The sequence below is a fragment of the Octopus bimaculoides genome, chromosome 4 (genome assembly GCF_046866305.1).
Source record: "Octopus bimaculoides isolate indiv1 chromosome 4, ASM4686630v1, whole genome shotgun sequence".
Taxonomy (NCBI): domain Eukaryota; kingdom Metazoa; phylum Mollusca; class Cephalopoda; order Octopoda; family Octopodidae; genus Octopus; species Octopus bimaculoides.
The window spans coordinates 126,276,835-126,288,898 of NC_142931.1; the positions used below are offsets into that span (position 1 = coordinate 126,276,835).

Sequence of the window (12,064 nt, forward strand, 5' to 3'; positions counted from 1 at the left end):
ACAAGGCCCGAAATTTTGGGGAAGTGGGCCAATCGATTATATCAACCCCAGTACGCAACTGGTACTTAATTTATCGACCCCGAAAGGATGAAAGGCAAAGTCCAGCTCAACGGAATTTGAACTCAGAACGTAAAGACAAACAAAATACTGCTAAGCATTTCGCCCGGCGTGCTAACGATTGTGCCAGCTCGCCACCTTACACGAATAATTAATTGACAATACACACACACACACACACACACACACACACACACACACACAGACACACAGACACACACACACATCACACAGACACACACAGACACAGACACATATATGTTCGTGTTGGTGTGTTTACGTCCCCTTACCTAGAGGTTCGGCAAAAGGGACCGATAGAATAAGTAAATACTAGGCCTTTAAAAAAAAGCTCAGGGGTCGATTTATTCAACTAAAACCCTTCAGGGTGATGCTCCAGCATGATCGCAGGCAAATGACTAAAACAAGTAAAAATTAAAAAGATTTTCGTATTTAACAAAGCATAAATTTTTCTCAAATTGTTAAAAACGCTAGAAATGAGAAAAATTAAACTGCTTGTTCATAAGAAAACTTTCGTTCGCACATGACAAAAAAAATCGAATGAGTCTTTATGTGCAAAAATATAAAATCCAACAGCCTATGTAACGCTTATAAACAGAACCAGAAGAGATAATAACTACTACAATAACTTAATCTTTCGTTGATAATGTTGGAAGGGTATGAGATAAACTAAGGTAACATGTCATACGGGTCAAGGCAATGTTATTTTTGAAAGCAGCTCAGATAATGAAATTTGCTTCTCTAATGAGAATCTATGCTTTTCTTTTGGTACACAAATACTTAAATCGGGTTTGTCTATTTCTGTCTTTCCTCTTGATATTTGTAAAATATGACATACTTGAATACCTGCATGTGTGGTAAATAGCTTGCTCCCCAGTTACATGGTTCTGGGTTCAGTCCCACTGCGTATCACCTTGGGCAAGTATCTTCTATTATAGCCTTGGACCGACCAAAGCCTTGTGAGTGGATTTGATGGACGGAATTTGAAAGGCCATCATATATATCTTACCATTCATTGGGAAGCAATATGTATAGTTATTACCATTTTTTACTTGTTTCAGTCATTAGACTGCGTCCATGTTGGGGCACCGCCTTGAAGAAAAGTTTTAGTCGAATAAATCGACCCCAGTACTTTTTATAACTGGTACTTATTCTATCGGTGTCTCTTGCCGAACCGCTAAGTTACGGGGACGTAAAAACACCAACTCCGATTGTGAAGCGGTGGTGGGGACAAACACAACCACACAGATACCCCACACATACTCACACAAACCTACACACCTGCACCAGACATATAAAATGTGATGGTGTCGATTTATCAATGACCAAAGCAAGTAAAACATAAAGATGAAAAAACAATATGTAACAGAAATTGCCAAAGAGAAAATAGCTTTTTTATAAATTTTTATTTTTCTTAGAAAGAAATAAAGAAAAGTTATGAATGAATGAGAAAGATCCGCTCACGTAACTTTCTTATGATCAGTAGACAACACCCCAAAAGATCTTTTAAAAATCATAAAACTGTCTTTAAATGGTTTGGCATTTCTAAGTCTATCATATGCTGCTACAAAGACGTATATTTAATCTTTTATCTTTTGCTTGATTCAGTCTTTCTCACGAAACGCACGGATGCCGGAGAACCACGTTTGCAAAAGACGACTGCACATATAGGGACAGCGTTAAAATAACAATAACAAAAAGAACCTAATATAATCTACAGTATATTCTAATACATATACATATATATATATACATATATATATATATGTATATATACATACATATATACATACATACATAGATACACAGACACAGACACACAAACACACACAAATACACACACACAGACACACACACACACGCACACACACACACACGCACACACACACACATTCACACAGACATGTATATATAAACAAACAGGTGCGCGCACACACACATGCAAACACATACAAACATACATTTGAATAATCTGTCATTGTATAAGGCGGTGAGCTGGCAGTATAGGTAACACGCCGGACAAAATGCTTAGCGGTATTTCGTCCCGTCTTTACGTTCTCGGCTCAAAATCTCCCGAGGTCGACTTTGCTCCGATTGTGAAGCGGTGGTGGGGACAAACACAACCACACAGATACCCCACACATACTCACACAAACCTACACACCTGCACCAGACATATAAAATGTGATGGTGTCGATTTATCAATGACTAAGCAAGTAAAACATAAAGATGAAAAAGAGTTATACTTAGAAAGTCAAAACCTCTCACTAATAAATGCACATACACAGAGGTCCTTTTCTGTCCTTTGAAAAACAGGCAACCTTACAACACACACGCATACAAAAAATAGACACTCATGCACACATACATACATACATACATAATACATACATACATACATACATACATACATACATACATACATACATACATACATACATACGTATATACATACGTGCATAGTAAATGAACAAATAACAAGGGATGGATAATGTGTCAGTTCACCACAGCTGCTTCCAACAAATTTTTAATTGACTAATGGACACACTACATCATTAGAAAAACCCGTTTTAGTCAGTTGAGTTCATGAACACTAACATTCAAAATCATTCAAAATCCAACAGGATGTTCATCAAATGATTCCATAACCCTTGCTGGTCATCGAATGAATTTGATCAGCAAGGGTCACAGAATCATGAAGATGCATATCCTTCGAAAACCTGGACCGGAGAGATTATGTCCGGGTGGAGAATTATACCAGATATAGTATTATACAAAATACCGAAAGGATCTTCACCTCTTACATCACACATTTCTTCTTACTTCAACGTCGAGATGGTATAATTTCCTGGGAGAGAGATAATTTTTGCGGCTGAAGATAGCTTTACATTGTAGATTATACACATATTATATTATGCTATATTATATTATGTTATATTATATTATACACATGTAGAGCTTGAAACACGTGTACCGCGGAATCCTTTGTAGTTTTGTTGTTATTTTTTTCTTTGGGATTTACAATTTATATATATATATATATATATATATATATATATATATATATATATACATACACACATACATACATACACACATACATACATACACACATACATACATGCATACACCGAAGATATCACCCATATCATACGCAGTTGTCCGAAAATGTCACCATGGTATATCTATCAATGAGACATGACGTTGTAGCTAGGACACACTATAATGAAATCCGTCGGAAGGGTAACTCCGAGGACAAAAGAAATAAAAACCCACAGTATGTTAGAAGCCATAGCCACTCATTATCTTTTCTACTGGAAGCACAAGGCTTCAAATTTAGGGGAAGGGATTAAGTCGATTACACCGACCCCAGTTCGTAACTGGTACTTATTTAAGCGATTCAGAAAGGATGAAAAGCAAAATCGACCCCGGCGGAATTTCAACTGAAGACGTCTTGACAGACGAAATGCCGCTAAGCATTTCGCCCGGCGTGTTAACGATTCTGCCAGACCGCCGCCTTGCCCTAGCCACTCATAATAAAAAGGAATACTGGTGGAATGTCCCAGTGAAGACCTCAATAAAATGTAAGCACAACAGATCTGATTTAACGATTTGGCATAGAGAGGAGAAACTGTGCCCAGTTGTGGAAATTAGCTGCCCAGCAGATGTTAAAATAAAGCTGAAGATTAGTGAAAAAGAGAACACTTGAGAAATCTGCATTTACTATATCCAGATTACAAGTTCAGGTTTATACCTGTAATTATTGGGACCCTAGGATAAGTAACATACTGCCTAAATACCAATCTAGAGAAATTAGGCTTCTCAAAACCAGAAAGGAAAAGCTAATTCGAAGACTACAGATCCAATCCATCACTGGAAGTGTAAAGATCTGTAAAATTTTCCACAAGTTTACCATTTAAGTATATATGAGCATGTCTAGATATGCAACTATATGCATAAGAATATATACATAACACATACAAATCTGCACATATACATACATATTTACATACAAACAAAAATACTCTGTAGTTGAAGTTGAAATTCCAATGAAGGAGCCTTGAATCCAGGTTACAAACCGCTTCTTTCACTATTGGCCAGAAATCTTGAAATAAAACTAAGGAATGACATACATACATACATACATACATACATACATACATACATACATACATACATACATGCATACATACAAACATACATACATACAGTTACACATATGTGTTTGTGTACCTGAGTGTATACTTGCATACATACCTATATGCAGAGGAACAAAGGTGCACCTATATATATATATATGTATATGTATATGCATACATGCATACATACATATGTACGTGTGTTTGTGTACGGGTGTGCATATCTACATACGTACATACATATATACTTACAGGGATGCATATATACATACATATATATGTATAACTGCCTGCATATGTGTCTATGTCGGTGTATGTTTGTCGTTGTGTGTGTGTGCTTGCGTATGTGTGTGTATGCGTACATACATACATGCAGAAACTTGAACACGCAAATATACGCACTCAAATCACCCATAAAATCATACATGCTCTTACACATATACATACATACATACATACATACATACACGTATGACCACGTACACTTACAGTCACGCACATACACACATACACACGCTAGCGTGCACACGCACATGCACAAACAGATAGATACACACACACACATGCTTACGCACACACTATACACACGCATGCACACTGATAGACATTGGCCTACTCACATAAACAAATATAGAAACTGACTCACCGATAGTCATTCACATACATACGCACACACACACACACACATACGTACGTACAATACGCACGCACTCACACATACACACACGCGCACACGTACACGCACACATTACTTAACAGCACACCTCCCCTAGCCTCGGTTAACGCCGTTATCTCACAGTTAAAAAAAAATAGCGCTATGTAAACTGGCGCTGACCGCCGAAGACATAAAAAGTTACTTCCCTTATATTTTGTTAGCGTTCAGTCAACATACTCGAGATACGATCAACCACATGGGTTATAAAACGTGAACCTGGACACGCCTAAAACCTTCACAAATGTTTCTACGTTAAGAAAAGCTGAAAGGTGGTGGGGTTACTTATAACTACACCTTTTATTAAATCAGTATTCAGTTTAGTGTACACCCTGAATAAAGAAAGTACCATATAACGGGTTCTTTGAAAATTAAAACTGTGGCATCTCTTAAAAGCAATGATACTGAGTCGAATATAATATAAAAGTCATCGTCTTTATATGGTTATGTAAATCACGTATGGCTTATCTTCTGTCTTTTACTTGTTTCAGTCATTAGACAGCGGTCAGTCTGGAGCACTGCCTTCAAGAAGTTTTAGTCGAATGTGTGTGTGCTTGTGTGTGTGTGTGTGTGTGTGTGTGTGTGTGTGTGTGTGTGTGTCTACATACGTACATACATATATATAGATATATATACATACCGTACTTCTGTTGCAAAAGCTTGGTACTTATTGTATCTGTTTATTTTGCCGAACCGCTAAGTTATGGCGACGTAAACACACCAGCACTGGTTGTCAAGCAGTAGTGGGGGACAAACACAGGCATAATCCTATATTCCCATACACCCACCCACCCACGCACGCACACACACACACACACACACACACACTCTCATACACAAACATACACAAACACACTCACACACACTCATACACACACACACACACGACGGGCTTATTTCAGTTTCCGTCTACCAAATCTACTCACAAAGCTTTGGTTGGCTCTAGGTTATACTAGAAGACACTCACCCAAGGTGCCACGCAGTGGGACTGAACCCCGAGCCATTTGGTTGGGAAGCAAGTTTCTTATCACATAACCACGCCTGCGCTTATGATAATTGCAAAGACAAGTTACTCATTACATACTCAAGTTAAATCTATATGAATGATATTCATATATTTATACATACCACATGTCGTTTCGAGTTCAATCCCACTGCGCGGAAGTGTCTTGAGCAAGTGTCTTTTACTAAAGCCTCGATCCCACCAATGCCTTGTGAGTGGAACTTTGATAAAGTCGCGTATATGTATGTATGTATGTACGTATGTGTGTGTATGTATGTAGGTATGTATGTATGTAAGTATGTATGCATGTATGTATGTATGTATGTATGTATGTATATCATCATTTAGTTTATTTCAAGATTTCTTGCCAATAGAGAAAGAATCGTTTTCTAACCTAGATCCAAGATTCCTTCATTGGAATTTCAACAACACAACAATGTATATTTGTTTGTATGTATGTATGTATGTATGTATGTGTATGTATGTATGTGTATGTATGTATGTATGCATGTATGTAAGTATGTAGGTATGTATGTATGTGTATGTGTGTATGTATGTATGTATGTATGTATGTATGTGTAGATTTGTATGTCTTATGTATTTATTCTCATGCATACCGTTACATATCTAGACATGCTCATATATATTCAAATGATAAACTTCTGGAAAGTTTTACAGATTTTTACAGTTCCAGTGATGGATTGGATCCGCAGGGCAGCTAATTTCCACAACTGTGCACAGTTTCTCTTCTCTATCCCAAATCATTATATCAGGACTGTTGTGCTTCCATTTTATTGAGGTCTGCACTGGGACATTCCACCAGTATTCCTTTTTATTATGAGTGACTATAGCTTCTACCATATTGTGGGGTTTTATTTCTTTGTTTTGGGGATTATCCTTCCAACGGATTTCATTATAGAATGTCCTAGCTACAACGTCATGTCTCATCGGTAGATAATACCGTGATGACATTTTCGGACAACTGCTTTTGATGTGGGTGATATCTTCAGTTTGAACTCCACGAAGTCTGCATCGGTTGTCACATTTTCGACTTTTCCTGCATCTCCATCCCTTTTGTGTATCAGGTACTTGATCGATATTTCCTGTTTGTGGATTGCGAACGCATACTCTTCAGAGAGGAAGGTAGTAATCCGGCTATTCGTCCATGATAAACTGCCTTGATGATCGATGTTACTATCATCACGGAACTTTCTACTAACATATTCATGTATGTATGCATGTGTGTGTGTGTGTGTGCATGTGTGTGTGTGTGTGCATGTGTGTGTGTGTGTGTGTACATGTGCGTGTATGTGTGTGTGTATGTGTATGCGCGTGCGTGCATTTCTGTATGCGTTTGTGTTTGTGTTTGTTTCTCCTGCTGCTTCACAACCGGTGTCGGATTGTTTCCATTCACGTAATTTAGCAGTTCAGTAAAAATTATAATACAATAAGTACGAGACTGAAAGCCTAAAATACTGGAGCCTATTTTTTCGACTAAAACCCAATGACGGAAACAAGAAAAAATTAAGATAAAATGCGAGAGACAGACAGACAGAAAAACAGACAGACAGACAGACAGACAGACAGACAGACAGACAGACAGACAGATAGATAGAGAGATAGAGAGATAGATAGATAGAGAGATAGATAGATACTGATTGGTTATACTTATAAACTGAAGATGGTTCTGGAGAACAGAAACTCCCAGATATGCCACGATACACTAATGTACCGCAAAATTTCACTGGGTCAGTCGTGAACAATGTAAGGCTATATATTAAATATGTGAATAATGCTAAACTATGCTAACTGACACTCAAATTCTAGGGTTTGATGAGCATGTTCCATTGATGTAATATAGAAGTAGTTAATTTTCTGTATCTTCTTTTTTTTTATCTTTTACTTGTTTCAGCCATTAGTCTGTGACCATGCTGGAGCATATCCTTGAAGAATTTTTAGTCGAATGTATCGACCCCAGTATTTACTTTTTATAAGCTTGGTACTTATTCTATCGGTCTCTGTTGCCGAACCACTAAGTTACGTGGATATAAGCACACCAGCACTGATTGTCAAATGGTGATGGTGAGCAAACACAGACAGACAGACAGACAGACACACACACACACACACACACACACACACACACATATATATATGCATATATACGACAGGCGTCTTTCAGTTTCCGTCTACCAAATCCACTCATGAATCTCTGGTCAGCACGAGGCTACAGTAGAAGACACTTGCCCAGGGAGCCACACAGTGGGTCTAAACCCGGGACCATGTGGTTGGGAAGCAAGCTTCTTACAACACAACTATTTAAATTATTTTTATATATTTATTGATTACAATATACAGATAAAAAAAACAAGTAAGTAAATGGGTGGAAGTCGAACCGGCGAGTGTGTTAATTAATAAGGTATTAAAACATAAGGACTCTCTCCTGTACTTCCAGTAATATTATATTATTATAGCATTAAATGCAAATTTGCAATGTCTCGTATTTAGGGAAGAGAGACTGTAACTTGGCTGGTTTGTTCAGAGTGCCGTTGCATCATGTACGTTGCAATAATAACAAACCACTTAAACCAGTTGCAATCAATTTCAAATTCGCATATTAGTCCCAATATCTTGAATGCATTTGGTGTACTCCAGCGCTATTGGTTAAATTCAACAAGTTCGTGAACAGTGTTCGATGTTTTCTCTGCGCATTCACTTCCGTACGATTTCCTTGTACAAGTATTATTTCGTGCCCGTCTACACACACACACATACACACACACACACACACACACACACACACACACACACACACACACACACACACACACACACACACACACACGTGCGCGCATGCACCAGCACTGTTGCTTTTTTTATACTTCTCATTCATTTCCTTTCTTCGAGAAAGGGACATTTACGTTCACTTTTTACCTCCATTCGCTCCAAATTTGTTGTTGGCTCTCCGTCGCTTATGTCGTCGAGGGTCCCAGTTGATCCGATCAACGGAAAAGCCTGCTCGTGAAATTAACGTGCAAGTGGCTGAGCACTCCACAGACACGTGTACCCTTAACGTAGTTCTCGGGGATATTTAGCGTGATACAGTGTGACAAGGCTGACCCTTTGAATTACAGGCACAACAGAAACAGGAAGTAAGAGTGAGAGAAAGTTGTGGTGAAAGAGTACAGCAGGGTTCGCCACTATCCCCTGCCGGAGCCTCGTGGGGCTTTAGGTGTTTTCGCTCAAGAAACACTCACATTATATTATTATAGCATTAATCGAAACTTCGATCCTATGACCACGAGCCCGCTGCCCTAACCACTGGGCCATTGCGCCTCCACTCGCTCCAACATAGAAACGGCATAATCAACTGCGTCTTTCCTTTATTCTCCCTAATAACACAGGATTTTCTCTATTTTCTCATATCTTTCTTTTCCAACTTGGGAAAAAGATCTTTATCCGAAACGTTGATAATAATTCGCTTTCCAATTGCATATATTTGATTTGACATGTATTTTAAAATATTTTCATTACTTTTCTCTACATATGTCAACTGAATATATGTAGTTTATTGATTTTTTTGAGGAACATTGTATGGTTAATCATTTTGTGTAGACATTGTTGGGACACGCATTGCCCACAGTATGTTATGCTTAGATAAATACATAGAGATTGTAAAGCTGGTACAGAGTTAGACACAGATCTTAATTTTGATTGCACACACACACACACACACATAATATATACATAACACACATGTTTATAAATATAAACATGTGTATGTGATAGACGTGGATTGTTACTAAACAGATAGACATACACACAGAAGCTGTTGTTATTGGGCCGATACTCATCGCGTTAGATAGATAGATAGATAGATAGATAGATAGATAGATAGATAGATAGATAGATAGATAGATAGATAGATAAATAGACAGACAGACAGATAAACAGATAGATAAATAGCTAAGTTAGAGAGACACCGCGAGAGACAGAGAGACAGACAAACAGATAGATAGATAGATAGATAGATAGATAGATAGATAGATAGATAGATAGATAGACAGTCAGACAAACACACACACAGAGACAGACACACAGACAGATAGATAACAAGACAGCGACAGACACATAGACCGAGCGATGACAGACAGACACACACAAATACATACATACATACATGCATACATACATACATACATACATGCATACATACATACATAGTTTGTATATATGAGCCGGACACATATAAGTACCGCCTGTTGTAGTTGAATGAATAGATAGAGATACGGCAGCCTGTTGATTTTGGATAAATAGATAGGCTCTATATGAGGCAATTAAATAGATACGTTTTTGGTTAAATTATTTTCATTGAAATTAAATATTTGAAATAGTAAACACATATCTTGTTGGTTATCAATAGTTGTTTCACTCTCTCTTCACAGTCCCCGATTATTTTCTTCAGTTTTACAAGCAGTGTTGTGTATGTACAACTGTATGAATTGTATGACTAATAATTTTGGTATTTATGAAACTTCATAAATTTAAAGAGTTAACAATTTCTATATATGTGGCTTTAGAGTTTATTTAGTTACTCAATGTTCTGGAATGGCATTTGCATCTATTATCTCTCGCTTTACTTAAAATTTTGCTTCGCATGTTTATTTAAACTTAAGTTAAAAGTATATATTATAATGGTGGTGCTCAATAAACGGAATGTTTTGAAGATAAGTTTATTGTGTCATACTATATTATCTAAAATAATCTGTCAAAATGGCGAGCTGGCAGAATCGTTAGCACGCCGGGAAAATTTCTTAACGGCATTTCGTACACCTTTACGTTCTAATTGCAAATTCCGTCGAATTTGACTTTGCCTTTCGTCTTTTCGTGTCGATAAATTAAGTACCAGTTAGGCACGAGGTTCGATATAATCGACTTATCCCCTCTCCCAAACGTGCTGTCCCTATGCCAAAATTTGAAACCAATATTTCAAGGGGAATACATATTATCTTACATATTTTTGTAGTAAGACGAGGAACAATAGCTTCAAGTTGGTGAGTGTTCTTTCTTTGCGTTAGGGAAATCAAATCAATGAGTTTGACATTCAATTTTAGGTTCTGCACATTGATGACAACTGTAGAGAAGAAAACATGAACAGAGAAAGACTTCCAGAGAATAGCGCTTCTGCCAATAGAATTTTACACACTGTCTGGTGTTAGATTCTGTGATGGAAGCGCAGTAAGAAGATTGAAGGCGTAACGCATGGATTAAACGGATTTAGGCATAAATTGCATACAGCTTACCTCTTCATTTGAACAGAAATTGATTTAGTAAATGTACAGGAGTACAGAGAGAAGATATAAAACAGCGATATGGGAGTGCTTGTAATATTTTTGGTGAGAGAAAATTCTCAGTGTATACGACGCATTTTTCAGTTTCCGTCAACCAAATCCGATCAGGTGGCTTTGGTTGGCCTATAGTAGAAAGCACTTGCTCAAGATGCCACGCCGTGAGACTGAAACCAACCAAACGTACAGCAAACTTCTAACCACATAACCACACCTGCGTTATGTTCACATTATGCTAACCAATATAATTAAAACTAATTATTGTACTTCAGATGATATATATATATATATATATATATATATATATATATATCAAAGCGACGAAAATATTTTAGCAAATTAAATTTAAGTGTATCTGTTTTTCTGTATGTTTTTAAATGGCTTATAAAGGTCGACTTTGCCTTTCATCCTTTCGGGGTCGATTAAATAAGTACCAGTTACGCACTGGGGTAGATATAATCGAATTAATCCGTTTGTCTGTCCTTGTTTGTCCCCTCTGTGTGTAGCCCCTTGTGGGCAGTAAAGAAATAAGAAACGTTAGGACGCCGGGCGAAATGCTTAGATGGTATTTCGTCTGTCGTTACGTTCTGAGTTCAAATTTCGCCGGGATCGACTTTGTCTTTCATCTATTCGGAGTCGATAAAAAAAGAATGCATCAGTTGAGTACTGTGCTCTATGTGATTAACTTAACTCCCACCCTCCTCCGCCCAAACTGCTGGCCTTGTGCCAAAATTTGAAACCAATATAATGCTAGATACTATATATACCTTCTATTGCCAGAAGTTTA

General features: G+C 37.5%; 1 protein-coding gene across 1 annotated transcript in view; it reads right to left on the reverse strand.

Moving 5' to 3' along the window:
* Nucleotides 1-12,064, reverse strand: part of LOC106871862 (uncharacterized) — a 100,586-nt gene that overhangs the window by 13,079 nt on the left and 75,443 nt on the right. The window lies entirely within an intron of this gene.